Below are 13,191 nucleotides of genomic sequence, written 5' to 3'. Positions count from 1 at the left end.
GTGGGAAATAGAGCAAAAGGGAAGGTCTGTGATAGGGTGGAAGGTAGGAGAGATTACATGACAAAAGAGTTGATGGTGCAAAGCCAAAGGGAGTGGTAATGGGACAAGTAAAGAAACAAAAGATGTGTCTGGAGGAGGTGTGAATGGCAGGATCATGAATAGCTGCCATCCAAAAGCATAAAAAAGGAAAAGAAAAGAGAGAAACAAGAGGAAAAAAAACAAAACCAGCAAAGAAAAAGCTCTTTTGTCATTCAATCTCTCTTGCCTTTCATCACATCTCAGACCTTTGCTTTTTTTCTTCTTCCCACTCTCGCCCCACCTTTCACTTGCTCAAAACCTATTACATTTCTAACTTTTCCAAGTTCTGATGAAAGGTCATAGACCTGAAATGTTAATTCTGTTTCTCTCTCCACAGGTGCTGCCTGACCTGCTGAGTATTTCCAGCATTTTCTGCTTTTTATTTCATCTCTAGACCAGTCAGCTTAATATTGGTGCAGGAAAAATAATGGAATCCCCACTAAAGGAGAAAATAGAATAATATAACAAAAAGATAATAATGACCAGTCAGTATGGATATCAAAAGGGCAAGATTTGCTTGGCCAACCTCATTGAATTCTTTAAAGAGGTAACAGAGAGAGTAGACAAGGGTAATGCAATAGATGTAATTCTAGATTTCCAAAAGTCCTTTGATAATGTACCACATAATAGACGAATGAATAAGGTCAGAGCACATGGAGTCCGGGTCAAGTAGCAGAATGGATAGCTAACTGGCTGCAAGACAGAAAACAGAGAGTAGGGGTGAAGGGTAGCTATTCAGATTAGCAGAAGGTGGAAACTGGGATCCCACAAAGGTCAGTGCTGGGACCACTGTTCACAATTTATATGAATGATTTAGTCTTTGGAATCAAAAACACTATTTTTAAATTTGCAGATGGCACCAAATTTGGGGAGTGGGAATAGTCAATACTAAGGAGATATGAAAGAACTTGCATAATGGGCATATTATTGGCAAATTAATAGGGAATTCAGAAGAAAATTCTTTACCCAGAGAATGTGGAACTTGCTACAACAGGGAAGGGGTTGAGGTGAATAGAATAGATACATTTAAGGGGAGGCTAGATAAAGATATAAGGGAGAAGGGAATAAAGGGATGCTGATTGAGTTTAATAAGCAAGATAGGAGGAGGCTCAAGTGGAGCATAATTGCCAGCGTAGACTGGTTGAGCCAAATGACAACTTTCTGTGCTGTATGTGCTATGTCATGTTATGTAATTCTCTTGGACAAGGAGAAAGAAATGGGGGGATGGGGGTGTGATGCCAGCCATTCTTATATCGGCACTACAGAAATACAAGTCTTTCTTTTTCCTTTCTTTATTGCTGTCAAGGTTTGTGGATAGTTCCAGGAGCAAAGATGCCAACATATAAGGCTCAAAAAGCAAACACCTTCAAAACAACTGACAACCCAAAAAAGCAGAATGCAACTGAAGAACAGCTCAAAATAAAGGGCTATAGCAGAGAATACTGCTTCCAAATGACGGATACATGTTCAATTCCTTTTGGTTACCTTGGCGTCCAGGATTTTTAATGGTGTTTTGGGATTGCGTTATTTGTTTTCTGAAGTAAAAAAAAATTGCAGTTGTGATTTAAACATTTTTGAAGGGGGACAAGTGAGCTCTCGTCAAACAAAATGTATTTTCCAGGCTGAGACCTTGCTCCTCCTTTTCTTGGGAATGTTGATATTCCACACTTTCTGATACATTTTCCAGCATTTGGAGCATATTTTGGAGCCCTAAACTGTCCATTCTTGAATGGATATACACAGATAACTAGTTTTATTTTAATATTTAAAATTTCTGTGTCTTAATTGACTCCAGGTTTTTGCACTATCAGAAGGCAATACTCCGAAAGACGGCATGAACGCAAATGTCACAATCCAATAAGATAATTATGTAACCAATAATGAACTAAAATCTTGTAACATCATAAAATTATTGAAGCAGACATAAAGAACATTCTAATGGAAAAAAGCACTGATGTAGAGAAAATAATAAGTTGCTTTTCTGCAGTATTCAAGTGTAGGAACGTGTTACACTGCTTTTTAAATTAAGGTAGAAAAATGTAGCAATTAGTGAAGAAATTACAGCATGGGAGAACGAACTAAACTCTTAAGCATTTTCAACCCCCACTGCCTGTTTATAAATGAACTCTGCCATCTCCCACACAGTAGGCACTAGCACATTCAGTTCCTCCTCGCACACTGCTATCCCCTGCCCTTCCCCATCTATTTCCCTTCTCCCTCTCTTCCTATCCAATTCCATCCTTTCCCTGAATTCTACCCTTCCCCTCCACTTGCCTCACATTCATCCACTCTGCTTAGTATCAATTTTCCCCAGCCTGCTCCAACCCAAATCCGGTGACTATGATTCTGAATCTCCCCCATGCCACTTCCAGCATAGATTACTGCCTTTGTACGATAGAGACAGGAGCTTTCAGTCTCACGGGAGTCACTGTCTCTAATATACAGAGGTGGAAATTGAGGCCATCAGTGCAGGACAGGGTCCTGTCCAGTGCATTAACCACTGGAGGTGGGAAGAGCTGGATGGGTGGGGTGATGAGTGATAATGGCAGTGATATTTAGACACAAGAACAAACTGTGCAAACAGGGGCTCAAAAGGCTGACTATCAGCATGAAAAGCTAAGAGTTAACACTTAAGCTTTGGCTGTGCGTATTATTGAATAATTTTCAAACATTCATCCAGGTCTTTTTGATTTATAGAAGTCACATTGAATCTACAACACAACTTGAATTTATATAATGTCTTTAACGTAATAAAATGTCCCAAGGCACTGCGCAGAGGCATTATTAAACAAAATATGACACCGAGCCACATAGAGATAGTAGAGCAGATGAAAAAAGGTTTGGTCAAAGAGCTAGGTTTTAAGGAGTATCTTAAAAGAGGATTTCCCCCCACTGTGGTTGACAGGGCCCTCAACCGTGTCCGACCCATTCCCCACACCTCTACCCTCACCCCTTCCCCTCCCTCCCAGAACCGTGACAGGGTTCCCCTTGTCCTCACTTTTCATCCCACCAGCCTCCATATCCAAAGGATCATCCTCCGCCATTTTCGCCACCTCCAGCGTGATGCCACTACCAGTCGCATCTTCCCCTCCCTTCCCCTGTCAGCATTCCGAAGGGATCGTTCCCTCCGCGACACCCTGGTCCACTCCTCCATTACCCCCACCACCTCGTCCCCGTCCCAGGGCACCTTCCCCTGCAATCGCAGGAGGTGTAATACCTGCCCATTTACCTCCTCTCTCCTCACTATCCCAGGCCCCAAACACTCCTTTCAGGTGAAGCAGCGATTTACTTGTACTTCTTTCAATGTAGTATACTGTATTCGCTGCTCACAGTGTGGTCTCCTCTACATTGGGGAGACCAAGCGCAGACTGGGTGACCGCTTTGCGGAACATCTGCGCTCAGTCCGCAAGCAGGACCCTGAGCTTCCAGTTGCTTGCCATTTCAACACTTCCCCCTGTTCTCATGCTCACATCTCTGTCCTGGGATTGCTGCAGTGTTCCAGTGAACATCAACACAAGCTCGAGGAACAGCATCTCATCTACCGATTAGGCACACTACAGCCTGCCGGACTGAACATTGAGTTCAATAATTTCAGAGCATGACAGCCCCCCATTTTACTTTCATTTTTAGTTATTTTTTCTTCCTTTTTTTTACATTCTTTTTTACATTTTTTACTATCTTTTTTTGCATTTATTTCATTTCATCTTAGTTTGTTCAGTTTGCTTACCCAGTGTTTTTTTCAGATTTTTTTTCCAGTTTGCACTTGCTGCTGTTCAATATTCAGTGTATTAACACCTAATCTGTACTAATGCTTTGTCTTTCAACACACCATTAACATATTGTTTGCCTTTGCTCCGTGACCTTTTGGTCAGCTATGTGGCCTGGTCCAATCTGCACCTTCTCCTTTGTTATCTCTTGCCCCATCCCCACCTCACTTGCTTATAATCTGTGACTTTTCTAATATTTGTCAGTTCCGAAGAAGGGTCACTGACCCGAAACGTTAACTCTGCTTCTCTTTCCACAGATGCTGCCAGACCTGCTGAGTGATTCCAGCATTTCTTGTTTTTGTTGTCTTAAAAGAGGAAAGTGAGGTAGAGCGGTGGAGAGGTTTAGGGAGGAAATTCCCAAGTTTCGGGCTCAGGCAGATGAAGGCATGACCACCAGTGGTGGAGTGATTAAAATCAGGGATGCGGAAGAGGCCAGAATTGGAGGATGGTGGCAGGGCTGGAGGAGATTACAGAGATAGGGAGGGGTAAGGCCATGGGGGGCTTTGAAAACAAGGATCAGAATTTTAAAATCAATGCATTGTTTAACCAGGAGCCAATCTAGGTTAGCGAACACAGGGATGATGGGTGAGCCGGATTTGGTGTGAGTTAGGACACGGGCAGCATTGTTTTGGATGGACTCAAGTTAACGGTAAACCAGCCAGGAGTGCATTGGAATAATCAGGTCTAGAGCTAGCAAAGACATGGATGAGGGTTTCACCGGCAGATGAGCCAAGGCAGGGATAGAGCCGGGCGATGTCACGGAGGTGGAAATAGGCAGCCTTAGTAATGATACGGATATGTGGCTGTAAGCTGATCTTGGCATCAAATATGACACCAAGGTTGTGAACAGTCAGGTTCACCCTCAAACGGTTGCCATGGAGAGGGATGGAGTTGGTGACTAGGGAACAGAGTTTGTAGTGGGGACCAAAGACAAAGGGTTCGAATTTGACTTTGTGCAAGTGGATGGGTTTTGTATGGGTTAAAATTGGGCCCAATTGGGCTTCAGTCATACTAATATTTAATTGGAGGAAATTTCTGCTCATCCAGTGCTGATTGTCAGACAAACAGTCCGCTCACTCACGGTCTCCTATGACAAAAATGGCCACTCGCTTCTTCAATCCTTCACGTACAATAAAATTAATTTGATCTTTGTGGATCTAAACTTCTCTCGTCTTTTCTGTTGATCAGTGAGTCTATATTTACGACCAGGTGAGAAGGGGTCTAGGGGGTCCCTCTCAGCCTTTGCCTTGTTTGACCGTAACAGGGTTTAAATTTAAAAACAGTGTTTCAGCTCCATCTCAGTGAATCCTTGTTCACTGATTTCCCAATTGTAAGGCAAAGAAATCAATTCATATAGGTTTTCTTAGATTTAAGCAAGAAAGGTGGAAGATTATTAATCTTAAACTCTAATTCGGGTAACGACTACAAGCACGCGATGCGACCACACTAGCACGCATATGCGATAAACACACACGCAGATAGAAACAGAAAAGTAGAAGGAATAAAAGGGAAAAGTCTGAGGCAATCTCTGGATGATAGTTACAGTCCTTTAAGTTCAATGTGGAGTCTTTGGTTGCCGGTAAGTCCTACTGTTCGTTGGGGTCCAGTGCACGCTTCAACTTGTTTCGATGTAGGAGTCTTTTCTCTCTTGAGCTTTACGTGTCATCTGTGCATCTGGTGGATTGGGAGAAAGTGAAGAGAGAGAGAGAGCCAGGAGAGAGGCTTTCTTGTTCCAGCTTCAGTTGCAAACTCTGCAGTCTCAATTCAAACTATCCTGTGTCTAGTTCAAAAGCCTGAATCCGCCGGGTAGTCATGTGACCAGCTGGTTTAACCAGTCCTGTCTTTGTGGATTCTATCATCTTAGCAGACCCTGGAATGAGCTTCCTTACACCTCCAGTGTCTGGTGATCAAAATCCATTTGGGTTAATTGGATCAGGGAGTAGTCCTTTGTCTCACAAGCACCATCTCTTAGTATGCAAAGATCCTCCAGTCAAAGGTCTGGTGATCTTTTTAATAAGCCATTTCTTCATTCCAGCAACAGTTTAAAATTAATGTTCATATGACAAAATTAATATGCCTCATTCTTGGCAGGTGGGGGTCTGCATAACACTATGCAATTGTGATATGTCAGTATTATCAGGTGAAAGCTTATAGGAGACTAAGGACCTAATTTCTGTTTTGTTAATTAATCCAATTATTGCAAGGTGTTCTTATTTTGTCATTTCAAATTGCCATTCTTCATGAATTACTTTGCAGACACTGACAATACTGCTCTGACAGATCAGCTATTAATAATGGAAACTATTACATGAAGAACAACATAGCAATTGGGTAAAAACAAGAGACTGACTAAAGGAAGGAAAAGAAGAGAACAGAGAGATGATTGTTGACTGTTTTTCCAAGAGGGACCATTAAGGCTTGGACTATGTTTAACTTTTGTGACCAGAATCCAGAAGGCTTGAAAAGCCCTGGTTTTGATGTGAATCTTGATGATTTGCACAACGATAAAGTGGTCCTTCCCCAAATTCATGCTATGTAGGAAAGACTTTCAGGCTAAAAACTGTCTGACCAGCTTTCATGACATGGATTTAACTTATGATTAGATGCCATTAACAAATGCCAGATCATGAGTGAAGCCTGAATTGATGTCAAACCAATCCTGGCTCCTCTTTACTGTAGGATTCACCAGGAAGCACAACAACCAGATTGGTAAAGCTGCTGAAGGCATAGCACCAGCAGGTTTACATAATCCACAAGATGATGCAAGAAATCACAACCCATGAAGTACAAACTAATGACCTCCGTGGTTTCAACAAATTGATCCCAGACAGTAGTGTTAATGGCACAGAGAAGACTTGCTGGACCACCTAACCTTCCCTTGATGTCCATGTTCACAAGGTCAAGATGCTAAAGAAATCCAAGTTTGAGTTGAGTAAACTCACTGAGCTGCTTGGTGAAGGAGAAAGTGGCTCAAGCAAACCATCTAATGAAGAGCGTGCTAAAGTAGAAAGAGTGGTTGCATATGAACATCCAGTCCAAGGAACAGTCTAAAAACCTTGCATAATGAAACATCGCTTTCCCTTCTTGCCTTGTGCCTCACTTTCTTCTGTCTGCATCCAAGGGGCACTTCAAGATAGAAGGCAGGAGCGCTTGCGCAGTCTGAGGCTGTCAGAAGCACCTGGAAGCAGGAAGATAGCATTTAACTAATTTCCTCCCCAGCACTGTCTTCGTGTCTTCAGATCCTTCTGATTGTTTCTGGAGAGCAGCAGCCAGAAGGACCTAATGCACGCCACCAGGAGTTTCTCAAGCCTGCAGTCATGCTCCTGTTTCTAATTTCTGATTTCAGTGCAAGTCCCTACCAGGGAGTGGGCCTGTGTCGGAAAAGTGCCACACACCATCCTCCAGAGGAATATTGGCCACCATGTCTCCGCTTGGCTACTTTCTCTACTCAGGCCAGGGATTTGGCTTTATGAGGAATGTTGTGTACTTTATCACTCTACAATGTAACACACTTCACTACCCAATACTGTAGTACGCCTCAGCTTTCTTAACATGAAAGCAATCAGTTTTGTTTTCCGACAGCCCAAACAACCTAATGGCCTGACAAAAACACTCTCTGTGAGGTACCAGCCAATGATAGAAAGTTTCCCTGGAGTGTCACTACCTTGTCCAAAGTAATAGCCTCGACTAATTCTCTTCATTGTAAGTTTTCGCTTCCTCGCCAGTTTTTTGATGTAAGAAGCAGATCGCACGACTGGTGCTAATGAGCCTGTCTGTCTTTCTCGTGAACTCACTCCCGGTGTGCTCACCACTGCCTTTGGATTAAACAGCTTTTCTGAGTGAGTCACCCTTCCCATAAACAAATCACAGCAAGAAATATAAAAAAAAAACCTCTGCAAGGATTTAAACAAAAGATCATTCTCACCCTCAGAGATGCATAAACTATCATAGTGTTTTGACAGACAGTTGCTCTGAGACACTGCTGCAGGTGTGATTTAAAACATCATATTTCCTGCAACACTGCACTTAAGGCCTGTGAACCAGGTATGATTCCACCTCGTGGAAATAATAAAACTTGCCAGCCTAGATTTGGTGCTCATAGGGGTAGATATAACTTGCAATCATCAAATACACATGTGTTGCTGGGGAAGGGGAAATTGCTACTGTGGAGAACAGTGGACCAGGTTAAATAGCAGAGACATGAGAATATATATATTCTACAGCTTTCCTTGATCAGCTTTAGGGATCAGGCATTCTTTATGCAAAACTTTCCCTCAGGACATTAAATAGGTGGCATGGAGTCTGTGATAGGTCATAGACTTTACAGGGTTCTGCGCGCTGAATGGCTTTTCCTCATACCGAGCTTAATTATTTTCTGAGGTAACTAGGGTTTCCAACCCTGCAGGATTGTCCTGCACTTCTCCAGGAATTAAAAATGAATCTCCTGCTCATTGCTGCAAGCAACCTGGGACAAAATTCATTGCAGCATTAGAAAAGAACTGTGGCCAGAAAATTCGACTCCTTCGCGCCCAGTTTCCCAGCACTACGAGTCCCGTTTTGTGGCTGCAAAATGACATCCATTGTGAGCAGGAACACTCCCAGTGGGAGCTGTGCTGGGCACTATTTTGTTGAGGGTGTTTACATGCACATAGGGAGCATCGGCCAGGAGTTTGCAGAGTAGGCAGATCGTGACCTTAATCAGTGTGTAACGCTGATCTGACTGCAGTGTTGCCATTTCTGGAGCTCAATGCTTCAGTTAATGCTATCTCTTAAACGTGCGCAGCTCAAAATGCATTCAGCAGCAGGAAGGACCGCCCCCTCCCTTACCGCCACCAACCAGTGCTTTTTAAAGGAATCATCAGCTACTCTCAGGTCACTTGCTGATTATTTCTACTGGCTCTTGCTGCGATTGTGGATGTGTTTGGTGGTTTCAAGAGTTCTTTAAAGTTACTACCGTCTACAGGGAATGGTGTGGCATGTGCTGTAGGATTTTGAACTGACTTCAAGGATTTTGCGCAGAACACTTGCCCCTAGACATGACTGCAGGTCAATACATTCCCCTTGGACTGCAGCATGACCAGGAGAATCAGCAGAGGCAACACAGAGCAGGATAAGCTGCTGGAAGAGGAAGGAGGATGAAGAGAGGAGGGGAGAAGGGATCTGAGCAAGAAACCACATTCACCCAGTGTGTTCTGGGAACAATTCTCCACCCTGAGCCTCAGCGGGGAACAGTGTGTCAGACGCATGCACTTCACCAAGGAGGTCCTCACTGAAATCTGACACCTGCTGCAGCCACATCTGCAGCCTCAGAGCAGGGCAAGGATGGCATTGCCAGTGGCTGTGAAGGTGACTGTGACCATGGACTTCTATGTGTCAGGCTCCCTCCAGGCTGAAGCAGGTGATATTTGCGACATCTTCCTGTTTGCTGTTCCACTGTTGCATAAGGAGGGCCACTGAGGCTCTGTATTCCAAGAGCATAGAAGACATTTAATTCTCTGTCGCCAGAGAGTAGCAGGTGGAGTGAGCTCGTGGCTTTGCGAGGATTGCAGGCTTCCACAGGGTGCAGGGTGCAGATGATTGTAAGCACGTCACTTTGCAGGCTGGGCTGGCTGACAGGGAAAAGCAAGGGCACTGGCAGAATGGCAGTGGTGGGTTGATAAATGTTATCATCCGGAGAGAAGAGAGCAGGTTCATGCTCCGTGGAGCCACTGCCACTCCCCCAGGATGGCGCTTCGGCAATCCTTGTGACCTGTTGGAGGACAGATTGCTGGACTGCTGGGACACTCCACAAGCCCCTTCGAAGACTGATATCTGCAGCCATAATGCAAGCTGACCTTGTCTTACAGAAGTCTAAGCTTCCACTGCACCACCCAGACATTGTGTGGCTTCTGCTTGTGCTGCAATGGAAACTGAGACATCGGCCATCAGATGCTGCATCATGATTGGGTCCGCAAGTGTGCTAGTGGAGTTGGCCACCAATTCCACACTGGAAAGGATGGGCACCTAAGTCTGTGCAAAGCCCTCTGCCAAGTTGGCACTGTACTGATGCATGCTCCTTGACATTGCACGCAGGCTTTCTGGCAAACCTGCCAATGCACCAAAGCATTGGTGCATCCCTATCAATCTTCTTCTGTAGCCCGCCTCAATGAAAAGCTCACTTGAGTCCTCTGCAACAGTACTTATGCAACCGAGTCAACCCCCCAGCAAGCTGGCACCTCCATTACTCTTGTCCCCTGCCCTGGTTGCAGATCACTCGTGCCCGATGTTTCCCCATGTGCAGATCTCGCCTCTAAGCTCTCCTCCAAATACAGACAATGTCAGTATCTGAACTGGTGGCTGTGAGTGTCAGATTGAGTGACAGTGTTTCTTCTTCATCACTGTCTTCCTGCTCTTCCACCACTGCCTGGCCAGGTTGGGGTTCTTCGATTCCTGAAAGGAGAAAGGCACAAGGTAAGGGTTGTGGGAAGGGGAGGGGATGAAAGTAAGAGGTGCATGCTTACACCATCTATAGCTTATAAATTAGAATAGATTGTGGGATGAGTGGGATGTGAGAAGGAGGATTAGGTAAGAGGATACCATCAATATTTAATGATTTCAGATTTAATGGCCACAGACTCAGCGATGACCAATTCAATGATGGCAACCACTGTCTCCTCTATCAAGGTAAGGATATGCAGCCATGTCTGTCCACCAGTGGTTAGCTACTGCCGCCTCTGCATATGCACCAACCTGTCCTGCAAGAAAGTGGGAAATGTGTCAGTGAGTGTGATTCAATCTGTGTGGGTGATATGGCTGTCATGGTTGAATAGCTGGTCATGTGTGCAAGCTATGAGATGTGGGTGTGAGGCTTGCAACAGCACTATATATGTGAAGATGAGGTGAAGCTGTGAATGTTTGGTATGAGTCGTGATTGATAGAGATTGTTGGTAGTTGAGTGATGGGGTGTGGTGCAGTGTATGAGGCTAGTGGTGCAGTTGGTGGAATATGACATTTGAAGGTACATTCACTGACCTTAACCACTAACGTGAGGTCATTGAACACTTTGCGACACTGCATCCGGGTCCGTGCAGTTTGCCTCCTGGCATTGACCTCCGCGGCTATCTGCTCTCACCGCCTTCGCCAAGCTTGTCTGGAGGGCCTCCCAGCCCCCTGTGGATAGATCACATCTCTCTTCCTCTCCACCTCCTCCACCAAAGTGTCCAGTGCAGCATCAGAGAATCTCGGAACACGCTTTCTCCCCCATTGCACCATAATTCACTCTTCCTCCTCCTCAGGCTGTCTTCCACAAACAGTTCCAGCACCTGCTCCAGCCAGAATGCACCTCCCTTTAAGACATGTAGCTTTTAGAGTCATAGAGTCATAGAGAAATACAGCACTGAAACAGGCCCTTCGGCCCACCGAGTCCACGCCGACCATCAACCACCCATTTATACTAATCCTACATTAATCCCATTTTCCCTCTCACATTCCCACCTTCCCTCAATTCTCCTACCACCTACCTACACTAGGGGCAATTTTTTACAATGGCCAATTTACCTATCAATTGTAAGGTTTGCTTTTCTCAGTGGTGAGTTTCAGGAATACAGGGAGGGATGTTAGGCTGCTGGCATCACTTGACCAGCTGGGGTTGGCAGAGGAAAGACCTGGTGAATGCACAAAGCCCAGCTGATGGGGGTCAGATAGTGCAGGCTAGCTTTAAGTGGTGCTAACCCCACACAAACGCCCTGATGAAGCGTGTAGCCAGTCAGCAGTGCGTTTAGCACTGGCTGCAGACACCAATCATGCAAATGAGCAGACAGAGCATCATGAAGCTGGCATGCTGCCTGCATTGGAAGCAACAGGCGCAGGTTAATCAGACATCGCGATCCTCCAGGGGCTAATTGAATTTTGCCCCCTGTGTGTTTTTCTTTGAACACATCTGTTTATTAGCCATATAACTATTGGAGATGGCACCGAAGGATGTTTGATGGGGTGGTTGGAGACGGAAGACCATGTGATGAAACCTCCAGAAAAGTGTGTCCAAACAGAGTTGGCACCACTAGATATAATCCCACAAAGCTCTACCCCCAATATATTAAAAAAAGAGTGTACCTACTGTAGGACAAACACACTTATCCTGGCACAGTGAACACGAGAATGTAACAATCAAACAAGGTCATGCAGCCCTTCCAGTTCACCTGGTTGTTGGTCGAGAACAACATGGTTGAAGATTTCCCAGTAGTCAATGAAGTGGAGACTCTGGCCATGTTTAAAGTACAAACAAGTCTTCCATGAGTGCGCTGATTGCAATAGAGAGCTGGAGTTTGGCATTGCAACATGGTCCAGAAGTATATTGTTTTAATTTGGCACAGGCTGGACCATCTATTGGCCATACTTGGGTTTCTCTTGTAAACATTTCAGTACATTATTCCTCCAAAGCCTCGCGAATGAGCATATACCCCACCTGGGCAGGAAAGTACTCAGTTGCAATTGACTCAAAGCTCCTATTGATGGATGATTAATGAACACAAGGCGGAGTCCAGCCACCTGGTAACATACTCGGCCACTTGAGGTGTGGTGGAGCAGTCTTTTTATTCACTGGACATCACACAGCGGGGCCAGGGGAAATGGGGGAAATAAAAAGGCTGATGATAATAATTGGCCTGGGGCTAAATAATGGTCCTTGAAAGCAGCTTCATTGTCAATTTTGTCCATTACTGTAACAGCTCTTCACTTACTGACGGTGCTCTTTTTCTGCTCGTGTCACCTTTGACCTCTGCACAAGCCTTTCCTTCAAACAGTTACAAAAATAAATGTATCTTTCTTCTTTTGCTTCAGCAGCATTATCAGCCACATCCCTACGCAGTGCGGACATCCCACCGAGATTCACTCAGCATTCCTTGTAAAGAGAGAGGTGAGTTGAAATCATTAACCTGCTCTCGTGAAATTCCTTTGTTGGCTATTGTTTCAAAGATGCTAACTCGCTTATGACCTGATCTTGCATTCTTTCGAAATGTATGTGGTGCAAAGTGAAAATCTTTCGCCAGTGTTTAATGCAGAAATATTTGGTTAAAAAAAAACAAGGTATTTTCCAAACATGGATATTGATTCTTTAGAAACACAGGAATATAGGAACAGAAAGTTCCCCTCCAAGCCACACATCAACCTGACTTGGAACTATATTGCCGTTCTTTTACTGTTGCTGGATCAAAATCCTGGAACTCCCTCCCCGACAGGACTGCGGGAGTACCCGCACCAGATGGACTGCAGCGATTCAAGAAGGCAGCTCAGCGGCACAGTGGCGCAGTGGTTAGCACCGCAGCCTCACAGCTCCAGGGACCCGGCCGGGTTCGATTCTGGGTACTGC

At 44.8% G+C, this 13,191-nt stretch overlaps 1 pseudogene; it reads left to right on the top strand.

The window, feature by feature from the left end:
* The first annotated feature begins 556 nt into the window (after positions 1-556).
* LOC137351878 (40S ribosomal protein S3a-like) lies at positions 557-6,896 on the top strand (annotated as a pseudogene).
* Positions 6,897-13,191: the final 6,295 nt, after the last annotated feature.

This window comes from Heterodontus francisci, chromosome 37 (genome assembly GCF_036365525.1).
Source record: "Heterodontus francisci isolate sHetFra1 chromosome 37, sHetFra1.hap1, whole genome shotgun sequence".
Taxonomy (NCBI): domain Eukaryota; kingdom Metazoa; phylum Chordata; class Chondrichthyes; order Heterodontiformes; family Heterodontidae; genus Heterodontus; species Heterodontus francisci.
The sequence above is the reverse complement of the archived record's forward strand: the minus strand, read 5'-3'. Positions and strand labels throughout refer to the sequence as shown.